Raw genomic sequence first — 16281 nt, forward strand, 5'->3', positions numbered from 1 at the left:
GTGGCTGCACGCCTCATCACAGGTACAAACAAGCATTGGCATAGCCAATAGGTCTCGCCTTTGGAACTTTATAAGTCTTTAGCCATGTAACAGCTGATGTTGTTGCACCAAGGATATTGTGCTGGATAACTAAACACTTATAAGTTCCCAAAGGCGAAACCTATTGGCTATGCCAATGCTTGTCGAATTGGCAATGAAAAGGGTGCGACAAGGAGGGAGGGGTAACGGAGGAGAGCCGAGTAGTCTCTGGTTAAGAACTGAAAGCAGACGAATAACTATAAAGATTGCTACCGCTCTCTCTTCTACACAACATATGGGTCTTGTTTGGGCATGTGAAACGCTGCCTGTTTTCTCCTTCTTATCTATATTTGTTAAATGAAGCATTTTGTTTAAATTACAGAGCTTAAATTGGAAAAGAAGCATGAAAGTAATAATTTTAAATAATAGCGATTGACAAAAGAGCCACAGAGCTATGTATAGGTGCCTTTGTGCGATTTGAATGGGGTGGCAGGTTTGAAACACAAGCTGCAAAGTAAACAACCGAGCGGTGTTATGGATCACACTTTACAAAACAAGCAGGAAAGTCATCAAACCCAAAATGTGTTACGGTAGTCGACCGGCAGATACTCTGGAAGTGGATTGTGAAAACAAAAATTAGATTAAAGGGGACACATGTCCATTTACAAAACAGACATAAAGCCAATAACTGGTGCCTTTGTGAGATTGGAAAGGAGACGGCAGCTAGATGGAGTGCTAGATGAGGTGATCTCAATTCTTGGCCTTTCCTCATAAACTGCCCCCATGGTGTTTGTAACCCAAACGATATCCATGCTCAGACTGTTCTAATGGAACCAAAATAACTATAATGTAATCCCATGAAGGGAGGGAGGATTTATAATCCAGAGGTGTGCTGGAAGGTTGGAGTCCAACCTTGGTCCCCAATGAATGTAAGAAATTATATTGCAATTATAAGGGCAATTTATTTTAGACAGGTGTAGTGTAACCACCTATGTGACTTATAGAAAGAGTAGACATTTTTGAGGTAGATTAACAGTTTTTTTTTTATTTCCTTCTACCTACAAAATGCCTGTAAAATACATTACACATAGTACATTTTCACTTTAACATTCAAATGACAGCTGCAACGCTACATCATAAAAATTGAGCAAACCTCAGCACAAAAGGGTTACTTGCCTGCACACTAGTGGTTCTCCATCACTGGTGTCAACCAGATTCAAATGCTATGGATGCCTCCAAAATCAGGATGAAGAGCAAACAAATATTCCTACTTTTGACACTAAATCACTTTTGCAACGAGCAGTGTCCCTTGACATCAAGTCAATAAATGCAAACTATAAGGAAGAATCTTAATTCTCTTTAATAAAAACAAGGAAATGTATTTTCTCTCACTAAGGAAGACCATCAGGATGGTGTAGGCGGACAGGGCCAGGTATGAGGGGCAGGGCCTTGAGTAGGCAGGCAAGCTGAACAACGACTTTTACTGATGAGTAAATATATTTGCTCTGGTAGGATCCTAAAGAAAAAACAAAACCGAGTGTTCTAGGGCTTTGTGTATCTCGCCACTATGTTTGAACTCTCACCAACTGGTTCAACCTTTATTTTTAAGTGTTCAAATGCTACTCAAACCCTTGTTTAGAAAACAAATTTAACTCATAATTAATCTGATTTCGCCAATTACCTATCACGTCCTTTGATGGACCAAAATTGAGCCAACATTGGTTTAATTTCAAGCAACTCTAGCATAGAGGAACTGCTGAGTGGAAAGAAGGCAAATTTTGGTTAGAAATGACGTCAACCTGCACCATAGCCGCTACCTGCCAATGTCACAGAGAACCCATCAGCAACACTACCTCCCAAATTTAGGCATACCTCCAAAGACTACCTGTGGGGGCAAACAAATTCAAGGGGATTTGTGGCTCTCTATATGGCTCACAGGACAGATTACCAGAATAAGAGTTTCACAACTGGAAGCATGTTCAGATTACTACTGGTAATTTCCAAATTCAAAACTAGCGAGATTTGGTAGCGAGATCGATCATCCTATGGAATAAACAGCACAGTTTTCTAGGCAGATGAGATTCAGCTCAGAAAGAAACCCAACGATGCTCTTTTGTGGATAACAGTCATGTAGTGGAGAATGCAGACACTTCCTTAGCACCAACTGGCCTTTGTGGTTGCAGGGTGCACTTTAAAATAGTCTAACTGAAGAAATGAAACTATGACATGTTTGTCTGAAACCATCTTAATGTGGGTATTTCTTTAATATCCACATTAACAATGTGGAAACGGTGACGGACCCTGGTGAGATTGTGGAGTGTTTTGCTGACCACCTCCGGGCGGTGTACTCCCCGGTGTCTGATAGAGATGAGGACGACTCTCGTCTCTTGCTGCGAGATATTGCCTTGCCCGGCCTATCCGTCGAGGACCGTGAGCAGATGGATGCCTCTCTGTCTGTCGACGAGATTGCTACCGCGATTCGTTCCCTTCGCTTGGGCAAGGCTATGGGCCCCAACAGACTGCCGATTGAACTGTATAAACTACGCCCGGATAAAATCGCGCCCTTCCTCCGTCGTATGTTTCTGGAGTCGCTCGAGCGGGGTTCCCTTCCCGACGACCAGCGTCTGGCTACTATAGTTGTTATTCCCAAGGACGGTAAGCCACGAGACCGCTGTGCCTCATATAGGCCTATTTCCCTACTAAATGCCGAACCGAAAATCCTTGCCAAGGTCCTCGCTAATCGCTTGCTGAGAGTTATATGTGATTTGATACATCCGGATCAATGCGGCTTTATCCCTCATCGTAATACCGCTCTCAACTTGCGGCGTCTACATGGCGTCCTCGCTAGGGCGGAGTACTTCTCTGAACCGGCCATATTGGTTTCCTTAGACGCCACGATGGCCTTTGATACCATCGAGTGGCCATTCCTTTGGGCCGTATTGGCGAAATTTGGCTTAGGGGAGGGATTTATTAGTTGGGTGAAGCTCCTCTATGCTGGTCCAATGGCTCAGGTTGTTGTTAATGGGCGGGTTTCTCGGCCCTTCGCTCTCGGGACGGGCACTAGGCAGGGGTGCCCGTTGTCCCCTCTGCTCTTTGCTCTCACCTTGGAACCGCTCGCTGCCTGGCTCCGCTGGGAGCCCTCGATCAGAGGGATCCGGTGGGCCCCGGGCTTCGAGGATCGGGTCTCGTTGTACGCGGATGATATTCTTCTGTACCTCACCTCGCCGCGGGAGTCGCTCAATGTGCTTTTTGATGTCCTTACTTCCTTCGGGAGAAACTCGGGTTTGATAATTAACTGGTCCAAATCTTGCGTGTTTCCTATCTCCGGTGGCCTTCCTCTCCTGCCGCGGCTTCCGATCCAAACATCTCAATCCGGCTTTAAATACTTGGGGGTATACGTTTCGTTGGATCCGGCGGTCCGCTACGAGCAGAATCTCCTGTCTCCCCTCCGGCGTTTGAGGGCGGATACGGCTCGGTGGTGTACGTTGCCCTTGTCTCCACTTGGTCGTGCAGCACTGTTTAAAATGATGTCCCTTCCCAGATTTCTTTACGCACTCCAGAACTCCTTCGATATCATTCCGGCGGCCTACTTTAGGGAGGTGGAGAGTTTGCAGAGGAGACTGGTTTGGGACGGTCGTGCGCGTATCGCTTTGGCAAAGCTGACTCTTCCCTGGTATGACGGGGGCATCGCGCTCCCTGACATTAGAAGGTACTATTGGGCCTCCCAGCTGTCTGCCATTAACCATGCTATGTACGCTCCTGGCTCGAACCCGGCTTATGAGATGGATAAATTCCTGCTTCCCGGCGGTAACTATAACAGAGCGCTTTACTCCCGATCTGCCGGAAGGACCCTCACGGGCCCTACTAGGATTGCGGTACGTGTGTGGAAGGCGGCGAATGTAGCTGTGGGCTGGAGTGAGCGGTTGACGTGTGCTACTCCTCTGTTCGCCTCAGAGCGCCTGGGAAGCCTCTGGACAACAAAAGGCTTTGAGCACTGGGATACGATCGGCATTAGCAGAGTGGGGGACCTCTGGGTTAAAGGCGCGGTTAAATCCTTCGCGGCGCTTCAGAGCGAGTACGAGCTTAGTGAAAGGGAGTTCTTCCGCTATGCCCAGGTTCGGCACGCCCTACTCTCGGTCTTTGGGGAGGGGACCACGGTCCCTGTTTCTTCACCTCTCGAGGACCGTATACTCGACGGACACGTCCCCGACAGTACTATCTCCCTGATTTATAAAAAACTAATAAATAATCGGGCTGACCTCTTGGTGCGTCTTCGGGAGGCATGGACGGGAGATGGGGTTGAGTTGGACGACGAGGACTGGCAGTCCGCGCTGTCATCCCCTAAGGAGGTTGCCATCCCGGCCCGTCTCCGTCTGGTCCAGCTTAAGATTCTCCATCGTGTCTATGTGACGGGTCCCCGTTTGGTCTCGATGGGGTTTTCTGACGACGGGCTCTGTAAGCGTGGCTGCGGGCTCAGTGCCACCTTTCTCCACATCCTCTGGGAGTGCCGCGAGGTGGCGGAATATTGGCGCCAGGTGCATGATGTTATGAAACGAGTCACTGGGGTCGCTCTGCTGCCGGAGGTGCGCCGATGTGTTCTGAATGTGTGGGAGCCCAATGACTATAATGCGGCCCAGGCTCGGTGGGCGGCCCTTGGGAACATGATAGCAAAGAGAGATATTGCGCAGCTTTGGGGTTCCCAACGGCCTCCCACCGTGTCCGTATGGAAGGAGAACATGGACTGGTGCATGTTCAGGGAGAAGACGGTGTATGTGGCTCGTGGTAAACCCGGGGCGTGGGGTAGAATCTGGGGTCAGTGGAATGTGTATCGAGGGACTATCTGTTCTCCCCCCCTGGTGGATACGTCTGATGTTGCCTTGTCCCCCTGATCCTTGACGGTTCCTTGCTTAATTAGTTCATCTGAGTATAGATTTGGTTTGCCCGTGGCCCCCCCCTCCCTCTCAGACCCCCCTTTTTATCGACCACCTTCGGGTGGTCCTGTGTGGAGTTCCTCTGCTATGATTAGACGCCCTTCAATGTTTCTCGCCTTGTTTTTTTTTTTTTTTTTTCTTTACTTTTGTTGATATTTATGTTAAAAGGGTGAATCCTGACTTCCTGTAGGTGCAGCCTGATCTCCTGTCATTTAGCGGAGCCCCTGCGGGCCAGCCATTGTTTTGGCACTGCTTGATCATTTCTGCATACTAGCGGCCGGCCCAGGAGGTTGTAGGCCCGTGCTTGTACCCTTTTTCTCTGCACAATAAAAATTTTTAATAAAAAAAAAAAAAACAATGTGGAAACGTATACAATTATCTAACAGGCAGTGCACAAATCTACACAACGCTAGAAGTATTGACCAGAATTATAAGTACCTTTCAAATGAGATACTGCCTATGGAGAGGTTCCCATAATTGCTTGCCATATGCAGCAGTTATTTCTCACGTGATGCACCTCACTGGCAGCAACTTCTTTAACCATCCTAGTCAAATATGATAGGAATGTATACATTTCAAAAGGCGAGAGTAGGCAATAACCCCCTAACACAACTAGACGGTAAAACTATTTTGGCAGAAAAGAGTAAGGAAGACCAACTTCAGCAAGTCGAGGTTAAAGGTCATACATGCACTTCAGTAATGCACCAAATATCCTGCCTTTTACTTTAATTAATTGCACTTTCTGCTGGAAGAAGGCCTACAGTCAAATTTGGGTTTACCCAGGTTTTGACATAGTCCTTTTGAATTTTAAACGCGCATACGCTTCGTCTAGCATTTTTATATGTACTTTATTTAACATCTAGATGGTCCTTCCTTAAATAAGAGGGACGGCTTAAAGCAGCTAGAAATAGTTAATGGTATGTCTCCTTGTAACTGACTGCTGGATGTGTCCATTAAAGTTTAAAAAAAAATTGTATGCAAGACATCTAAAAAGCTTTCCATTCCACATCATCATGATCTCATAATTTTTGGCCTCCTGAGCTGGGAACCATTCCTATACCTGTTTCCGTTGTAAGGAATCTCAGAGTAAAAGTGGCTTTGTGACTTTCGCTGCAGCTGCACATTGTTATCTTAAAGTTACCTGAGGTTCTATCCATTACCCCCAAAAAGAGTCAGTAATCAATGCCAATATTTTTTCGTGCCTCGACATCTGCAATGCGGTTTATCTATATACACTGGAGAAACTAACAACGTCTCCAGCTTATTCAGAATAAAACGTTTGAAAACAGTAAGGCGGAAGTATTACAAGAAGCATATATACAGTCCAGTCTGACTTAAACATAGGGCATGATGACCCCTGGTGGTGAAGGTACAGGGCCTGGCACATGTGAAAATTGCTCCCAGGGAATGTATAGGCCGAGTCTGGGTAGCAAGTGGGGTAGCTGCTGACATGCCACTAGCCGAAGGCTCTATGAATAGAGCGCTAATGAATTGTAAGAAATAAAAGGTACATTTTATCCAATTGCGATATTTACCTCTAAGAAACGTTGTACTAAGTATTGCATCTATCCCAAGAACCCAATTCACAGAAGAAAACAAAGAACTTGTCAACTTGGCATTATCACACAACTTTGCAGAGACGACCGACATTTTAGCAGTTTGAAAAATCGCCATCAATGGAGCAGGCAATAAAATCTCGTCCAAACTTTAAGCGGTTAAGTCTGCACATCACAACATAATAATAAAAAAAGCTGCCCGCCACCCATTCATCTCTCTCCAATGTTTCCCTGCCCTGTTTGTGGCCAGTATTGAAACAAATGACAGCGCCTGCATGCCTGCAGCCTGGCAGGTGAGTGCGCGGCAGTAAATCACGTCTGTGAATGTTACGATGGCTCTGTGCTCAACCTCTGATCTCCAGTGGGGTAAAGCATCCAAAACTCGGTCAAAATGCTCTGAAGGAAAAAACAAGAAGCCCGGGAGTGATGTGTGCATGCGAGGTAAGCCCACAAGTGGTGCACGCTCGCGAAAAAAGCTGCCCGCCACCCATCCATCTCTCTCCAATGTTTCCCTGCCCTGTTTGTGGCCAGTATTGAAACAAATGACAGCGCCTGCATGCCTGCAGCCTGGCAGGTGAGCGCGCGGCAGTAAATCACGTCCGTGAATGTTCCGATGGCTCTGTGCGCAACATCTGATCTCCAGCGAGGTAAAGCATCTAAAACTCGGTGCAAAATGCTCTGATGGAATAAACAAGAAGCCCAGGAGTGATGCGTGCGTGCGAGGTGAGCCCGTGAGTGGTGCGCGCGTGGGCTTGGGAGAGCAGTCTGCTCATTTCCAAGCACTGCACTCGTGCTTCTGGCGCTCTCCTGCTCGCTCCCGCAAGGTGTATGCCGCCACAAGCAAGAGTGTGTGCTTGGAAATAACCAGAGCAACGGCTAAAGGCCTTCCTACGCAGCATGCAGCGCATGCGCGCTGCGTAGGTGAGACCTAAAAAAGGATCACATCACCCTTCCTTCCATTACCTGAATTGGCTACCTTATGAATCGAGGATCCACCTCAAAACAGCCCGAATGATGTACAAAGCCATCCACCACAATTTTCCTCACTACCTGGCTTAGAAACTGGTTCTATCGGGAGGGAACAGATCGTCTCGCAGTACAAGCTCCCTACTACTGAAACCCCAAAAAAATTACAAAAAGAAAACTTACAAAACAAACTTTCTCTGGAATTGCCCCAAAAATTTGGAACTATCTCCCTCCGGATACCTGGACCAACCCATTATTTAATCTTTTAAAAAAGAAGTTAAAATGAGATTCCTGAATAATCTCCTTCTTATCTGATGTGATTATTCTGTACCACTTTGATTTCCTTGTCTCCCTGCACTCCATTACTTTTTCTTATTATCATTCACTATTTTTACTGCTTGTTTTTATCCTGTGACCCTTTGTATTTGCTATAGTTGTGCTGTACAGCCCTCTGATACCAGTATTGGTCTTGTTCGCGCTATATAAAACTTCACAAATAGATAAATAAAATAAAAATGTAGGAGCCAGGAACAAGAATGCCCATCTGTCTGGGCGTGGCCTATAACATGGCAGAGTAGCCAAGTTTACCGGATGCTCCAGCTGCCAGAGTTTAATCTGCCAAATATCTGGACCTTTCAGATGCCATCCATATAAGTCAAGGTGTCCTAAATGTAACTGGATTGCTCCTGCCACACTGATGGTGACTCCCGAGCTGTGAGGTTGTCGGAAGCCGAGCCTGTATACTCATGGCCTGTGGGGCTGCTGCTGACCCGAGAAAAGATGGCAGCCTGAGTGAATTGACTGAAGGTGTCAGGTGGAGAGGTCGCGGTGAGCGAAGTTGCTGCGGTGGGTTCCTGCCCAGAGGAGGTCCCCGGTCCTGTGCGGTGTGTCCAGGCTGCTGTCCCCCAGGGAGTGAGACTACTGGTGAGGGCCGCTTGGTGGGTCCTGGAACCAGGAAAGGAGAAGCTGTGGCTGGAGATGCCCCCAGGACTGATAGGGTCAGGTCTGGGGTGCACAAAGCCCCCAGGTGCTGAAGCAATGGCCAGCAGTGGTCGGCATGACTCGCGAATAAGGGGCCGTGACATGGCACTCAGCCAGGGGCTGTAGGGGTGGGGAAAGAGAGCATGACTGGTTTGGGCAGCCCGAGTGGGCTGACCAAACAGTCACTGCGCACTTTTAGGAGTGCCCGAACCACTTCCCCACTGCCCTGCTCGCAGAGCAGCCACGCCCACCCGCCTGCCCGCAAAGCAGTAAAACATAAAAAGATAATAACGGAAAGTTATTATCATTTTATGTTTTTGCTTCTGCACTGCTTGAAAGCAGTGGGGCGAGGATCCTCAAACATAGTGGAGGAGCTGCCCCTGGCAATGGCCTGAGGGGCGGACTAGGACTCTGTAGGTACCTCGGTGAAGGTGTGCTCCCCTCTTGAGGCAGGATTCGTTCAGGAACTACCCCTTAGGTTTGCCCAGACCGCCATCTTTAGAAGAACAGCGTTGGTGTTGAGACTGCGGGACAGACCCCAGCCTATGAGGTGAGGAGCTGCCATAAAAAGCACGGTAGCTTGGGCGCTCTCATAGACGCCAGGTGAGCTGACTGTGAGTCCTCGGGGCATCAGACAAGGGGCACTACCCTCACTCCCCCCCCCTTTACCCCCCGCGTAGTCCATCTGCAGGCCGCCTAGCTCTCTTTGGTCTCTGGAGGTGCAGACTGCAGCACCTGTGGCCTGATAACTGTGACTGGCCATCACTGGACTCCCTCGTGACTCTGCTGTGCTGTGGGGAGGAAGACCGGTGCCCAGTGGGCGTGCCGATGCTATGGGACACGATGGAGCCCTTGCAGCCTCCCTTTAGATCTTCTGGCTCCCCTCCTTTGGATATCATTTGGAGCTCCACTTCTGCCTTGAAGACTGGTTAGCTGTGCTTTCTGGGGACCCCCACATTTTGAGTGCTTCCATTTGCTCCAGCCAACAAGATAGTGGTAGTAGGATACTGCTAGGGCTGCTTGGCTGGGGGGTAGGGGGGGCAAGTGCAGAGGGCTTGCTATTCTTTGGGTGAGAGACCTGGAATGGGCCCTGCCAGGGTCTCAGAGGAGGTGTTGCCTAGCCTACCAACCGGCATCATCTGGGGGTGTCGCTACGCACAGACCCCACTCTGCCTGCAGAAGCCCAGGACACCGGCGTTTTCTCTGGCCCACTTCTGTAGTGACCCCTAATCTCTTCTGTGGTGTGAAAATTATGAGTGTGTCTCACTCTAGAACGAGACAGACACACTGCTGCGGTCTCCCCTATTGCCTGCTCCTCCTCTGCAGGGTTTCCCGTCTCCAATTTGGACACAGTGCTACTACTCCTCCCTATTGAAATGCGCATGACGTTATTTGTAACTATGACTAAAGACAAGGAGCCCAAACAGGCATGATGGGGCAAGATGGACTGTTATACAAAAGTTGATTCCTGGTTGTGAATGTTTTTTCTGATCTTCTGTTTCAGTTTTTTAATTAGCGGGATGATGCTATGAATGCAGTATTGATATAACAACATGAGAGCAGGAGACACACAAGACTACCTAGTCATAATGCACACTACTGACAGGGGCCCTCAGCAGCATTCCATCCTCACCTGGAACGTAAATGGGATGGACAGTAAGATTAAGAGAGGGCTAGTGGCCGCATTCCTTAAACATCTTAAGTCAGATGTGGCCCTGTTGCAGGAGACACCTCCGGGGAACCCTATGTCCCTTTCTAGGGGAGCATAAGTCATGCTGGCGCATGCTGAATTCACATCTGGATTCCGTGGAGTAGGGATTCTGATCCACAAATCCCCCCTTTTATGTGCAGAAATCTTTGCTGGACCCCCTGGGAATTTATGCCGCAGTTCAGGGCCTTTTTTTGGGGAGGTTGAACGTCACTCTAATCTGTACCTATGCCCCATCTCACCTCCAATCATTCACCTTAACCAAACTCACTGACGTCCTCAGAACTGGACAGATCGAGAGGGACACCTAGCCCGGGTAGAATTACACCCTTAGCAAAATGTATTGAGACTCATTGATTTATGGAGACGGCACCATCCACAAGGGCAAAGCCACTCCTATCACTCAGGATCTCACAAAGTATGCTCTAGGCTTGACCATATATTTGCACCTACAGAGGAGTGGGCACGATACACTGGGCTGAATACCTAGTGAGGGGCCTTTCAGACCATTCTCCATTATGGGTAATAATAGGGCAGAAGCCCCGCAGTGGCCCTAATGTCTGGAGGCTGAATACCTGGGAACTCACAGGCGTTAATACTCTGAGGGAGATTCGCAGAGTCGGACTGTTATTAGTCGGATAATAAAGACTCAGTTGCATCGAACGTTACATCAAGGGAGGCTTACAAAGAAGTTATGCAGGATAGGATTACAAATATTATTGCCTTTAAGAAAAAAAAAGGCAACCTGGGAAATATAAGACTTAGAAAAACGACCTCGGAAAGCAGAGACCAAACATGTCCATTCCCTGAGCCCCCTATTGAGATGACGGGTTTTTGAAGATACAAGTGAATATACTGGCTCCACACCTACTCCAACTATTCCTGAAAATCTCCCACCTCCTGTGGCTCTTACCGGACGATTTCCTTAAATAATATAGAAACCAAAGTCTTGACCACTATCCTCACCACTAGACTCTTGGGGGTGATTACGTCATTGATGCACAGTGATCAATCCGGCTTCATGCCGAAATGGTCCACCAAGGGGAATCTACACAGGCTACATAACTAGATGTTGACGGCTCAGACCAGACAAGACCCCCCACACTTTTTGTCTCACTTGATGCCGGAAAGACTTTGATGCGATCCACTGGCCCTTCATGACCCAGACCTTGATGAAAATGGGGTTTGGACCCCACTTCGGGGAATGGATAAACTTACTATACACAGAGCCGGTGACGGCTGTAAAGGTAAATGGCATGCTATCTCGAGAATTCCCTGTTAAGAGAGGAACCCGACAGGGCTGCATGCTTTCCCCACTCCTCTTTGCCTTGATTTTAGAGCCCTAATGGGTTTAATCCATGCCCATCCTGAGGTCAGGAGCTACCGAATGGAAGGCTCCTCAATTCCAGAAGAAAAGATTTCCCTATATGCAGATGGCATCCTGCTTTACCTATCTCAACCTGAAAACTCGATGCCAGCTGTCTTACAAACATTTAAACGTTATAGATATCACTCTGGGTACAAGAAAAATTTGGGAAAATCTGTACTCTTTCCTGTTGGAGGGTAATTCGACCTGACTGATCTCCCCCATCGACTTACTATAACTAGGGAGGGATTTCAATACCTGGGGATCTATGCCACAACAGACCCTGAGACATGCGTAGAAGGGAAATTAAGACCATATTGACTGACTTTCAATCAGATGCGAGCCTATGGAAGAGACTCCCCCTAACACTCTAGGGGCGAGTAGCAATATTTAAAATGATCACTTACCTACATATTTATACACCCTACAGAACGTATACTATAGGTTCTCCGATGATATCATTACTAAAATTAAGGGAGAAATGAGGAAGTTGTTATGGAACGACAGCCATCCACGAATAGCCCACCTCAAGCTACAACGTAACTCCTACAACGAAGGTTTAGCTCTACCGGATATCCGGGCTTATTATTGGGCATCCCACCTAGTAGCCATTAATGACTGGGGTTATGTGGACAATGAACCTCTTACGTATGCCCTAGAAAAGACTCAATTTCAGGTATGACCATAGAACCATTATCTTTAAGGAGGCAAGAGAGGTTGTAGCCTTTTACCGGCTACTCAGGTAACACTGATGATAAGGCAAACGCCTGTGTGGGATGCAAACAGAAAGTCACCTGGGAGACCCTGCTATGGATGGGCAGAAACTTGAAAGAAATACCTAAATTAAAATCTTTTACACCCTGGTATCAAATAGGCATCTCTAAGGTGGGTATGTCCTCTTAGGGATACTCTACGACGTAGATATACCACAGATGTAATCACTACTGTGTAACATGGGTTTGGTGGTAGCCAAACAAGACCTGGCCAGGCGCTGGGGAGTTCCCGAGATGGCCGGCATAACTGAATTGAAGAAGGGAATGGATTTATTTATGGCAGCAGAAAGAGTGACGTATAAATGCAAGGGGTGCCCGCATGAATTTCATAAAATATGGGGGAGTTGGATTGCATACTATGGACTTGTTGAGAATGTTGATGATGGTGCTTCACCTCTTTCGTAATTCTACTGTGAAACGTATGATAATTCTTTATGTCAAAATGACCATGACTATGTAAATGATGTCCCTCTTTTCATTGATAATGTAGGAGCCTTAATTTACTACTGTCCTACTGCTATGTTCTTATGTTTAGAAGGAGTGCCGGCTGATACTCCTTTTGTTATTCTTTACAAAAATCCAATAAAAACTTTAAAAAAAGAAAAGAATGCTCTTCCATGGCTTTTCGGATCCAGGAGAAATGGGCGAGCAGGTGACTGACCAAGAGGAGGTTTCTGATTCGGTGTGTGGAAAATGATGTGGCTCTTCAGATATGCAGAGACCAAGTTGTGCTGTGCTTTTTAAGAATGTGTTAGGAACATGAAGAGCGCAGGTTTGTGAACTGGGAGCCAGTGAAGGTCTTTAAGGTGCATGGTAATGGGTTGGGAGTGTGAGCTGTGCGTTGATGCTGACCCAGAGTGCATTTCCGTAGTGCATCCTGTGTGATGGCTCTTTATGTGTTGGCCAAGAGCTATCTGAAGATTTTTCTAAGGATCCTGAGGGTGTGGAAGCAGGAGGAAGCAACCCAGTTGAACGAGCTGGACATTTAGATTTGATTCTCAATTACTATCCCTAAGTTCCTGACTTGATTTGATGGATTTGGTATTGGTCCCAGTTCGTATGGCCATCAAGCCGCAGTCCAGAGTGAGGTATCTTTTCTGAAGAGTACCTCCTCTGTTTTAGCTTCAGTCAGTTGGTATTCATCCAGTTGAGCATCTTCGCAGATGCAGCTGGTTAATTTCGTCTAGGTATTTGATGGTGTCATCGGAGGCGATGAGCTGGGTATCATCAGCGTACAAGATGATGCTGAAGTCATGAGCATGGACAATGTCGACGAGCTGGGCCATTTAAGCAACATGTACCTTTCTTCTACGCCCATCGCTGTTACAGCCGCACTCATTACCACAAGCATCTTTGGGTTTTGGCATGCTTGGTGGAGACACTGAGCTCCTCTTGGACCGCTAAGAAATTCTGCTTAATTCCAGAGTAGGCTCTACAAAATAGGAATCACCAAACAGGAGCTCAAGAGGCTTGAAAATGCAGTGGACATTTCCAGTGACCAAGCAGTATGCCAGGATAATCTGGAACTCCGACCTTAAGTGAGACAGATTTAAAATAACCCACAGGACATGCTTGTTAAGTTGAGGGAGGGGTGCTGCTGAAACACAATTGCCTTCTGTCTGCAGTGACTCGCTTTGAGGAGCCCGACTTAGGGGTCTGAGTGGGGCCCTACAAATGGCGAATGTCCTGGGGATAGGGTGGGCTGGACAACAAAGCTGCACAACCTCACAGGGGTGGCTTGTGGTGCCCTGACAGCCAGCACAACCACTGTCAGATGGCCCTCACATATTTACCCCAGGGCCACTATCACTGGGTTAGAGCACCCAGACGTGTGTGACACTCTAGGGGTAGGGGACCAGGACGTTTTGTGAATGAATATGGTAGCCTCACAGACTATGCTTATACACACTACTACAGAAAGTGACAGGTGGCATCTTCCCCTTTCTCTCCATACCCATTCCATATAGGCGAGGACAAGTGGATTGTGACTCACTTTCTCCGACTGTCATTGGTGGCCTAAAATCATTCGACAACTGACTGGATCAAAGAGATTCTCAACCTCCCTGCAAACAAGTGAACACACTGTTCACATGGAGATTAAGCAACTTCACAGCAATTAATGGAGTGATAAATGTGGCGTTAACTCTTCTGAAGGACCATGCTGCCTACAGGAGAAACATGAGAACCTTAACTCCTGCGCTGTGCCCAAAGGATTACTGCTCAGTTACAGTATCTAGAAGTTTCAAAAATTGACAACACAATTAGATCAGGCACATATTTAGACATGCTGGTGTACTGAAAGGTTGGTGATGATGCACACAACTATCAAAACACCCTAGTTTAGAGAGTGCGACCTTCATTGTATCTCAATTCTAAGATTTTTTCTGATTAGGACACTGATATTATGTGGGGCCCTCACCAAGGTCCAAGTTCCTGAAGGGCCCTGCCTAAAACAATCACTTTAGTGGGTAAATGAACAAGGCACATCGGAGGAGACCTGACTATCACCCTTTACTGATACACTCACATCAGAGAGAACATATTGAAATCTTATCATCTCATATACAATAAAAAGACCCTCACTTCACTTTTGAGGAGTTCTTATACAGGCTCCTTAGATGATACAATCTTGAAGAACAAGTTACTTACCTTCATCTTTTTCTGGTGGATACAATATCTACCTGTGGATTCCTCACTTTTGAATACCCCCTGCACCAGCATTCCACAGGAAAATTCTTTCCTAGCTCTCCCACGTCAACGAGGACGTCACAATAGCACGGCTCCACTTGCGGCACCGTATGACGTCATCGGGGCCACAAAAGGACCTCGTCGGCGTGCTGACGTCAGTTCCACCCATTTTTTCCATGCCACGAGACAAACGGGTGGACCGACACATTTTCAAATGCACACATAGTATATCAAATATATACATATGTATAAAAACACAAATGCATAATCAAGAAAGGCATAGAGAAATAGCAACAGAATAAGCATTTCTCATTATTAAAATATAAACATGATTAAGACATATTAAAATAAAATATTTTTTGGTAGAAACAGGTGGACAACGGGGAGGCGGGTGGGAGCATGAGGAATCCACAGGCAGATATTGTATCCACCAGAAAAAGCGTTACAGAAGGTAAGTAACTTGTTCTTCTGATGGATACTTCTGCCTGTGGATTCCTCACCTTTTGAATACATTCCCAAAGCCGTACTTCACCCGGAGGAGGGTGTCCACCTGACTAGAACAAAAAATCCTGCAAAACAGAGCGAGCAAAATGGCCATCCCTCCTAACCTCAGAGTCCAAGTAGTAATGCTTTGCAAAGGGGTGGAGGGAGGTCCAAGTTGATGCCTTACTGATATCAAGAACAGCAACACCTCTAGCCAAAGCAGAAGAAGTAGACTTAGCTCTGGTGGAATGAGCTCTGATACCTTCAGGCGGTTCCTTCTTGGCCAGGGCGTAGCAAATCTTGATGCACAAGATAATCCACCTTGAAAGCGTCCTCTTGTGCACTGCCTTGCCTTTCATTTTCCCAACATAGCCCACGAAGAGCTGATCGTCTCAGATCTCTAGTCCGATCCAAATAAAAGCTGACAGCCCTCTTAGGGTCCAACCGATGCAGTCTCTCTTCCTCCTTGGAAGGGTGAGGGGGGGGATAAAAGGTGGGTAAAGTGATGGATTGTCCCAAATGAAAAGGGGTAACCACCTTGGGAAGGAAAGCAGCCCTGGTCCTTAGAACCAATGTATCCGCATGATTGGTCAGGAAAGGAGGTTTCGAACTAAGAGCTTGAAGCTCACTTACCCTCCTAGCCGAGGTAATGGCAATCAAGAAAACCGTTATGTTAAAAGAAAGAAGCCTCAAAGGGCAAGAGTGAAGAGGCTCAAACGGAGAACCCATTAAAAAAGTGAGTACTAGATTCAACTCCCACTGAGGCATAATGAAAGGTGTGGGAGGAAAGTTATTTGTAAGGCCCTTAATG

The sequence above is a fragment of the Triturus cristatus genome, chromosome 9 (genome assembly GCF_964204655.1).
Source record: "Triturus cristatus chromosome 9, aTriCri1.1, whole genome shotgun sequence".
NCBI lineage: Eukaryota > Metazoa > Chordata > Amphibia > Caudata > Salamandridae > Triturus > Triturus cristatus.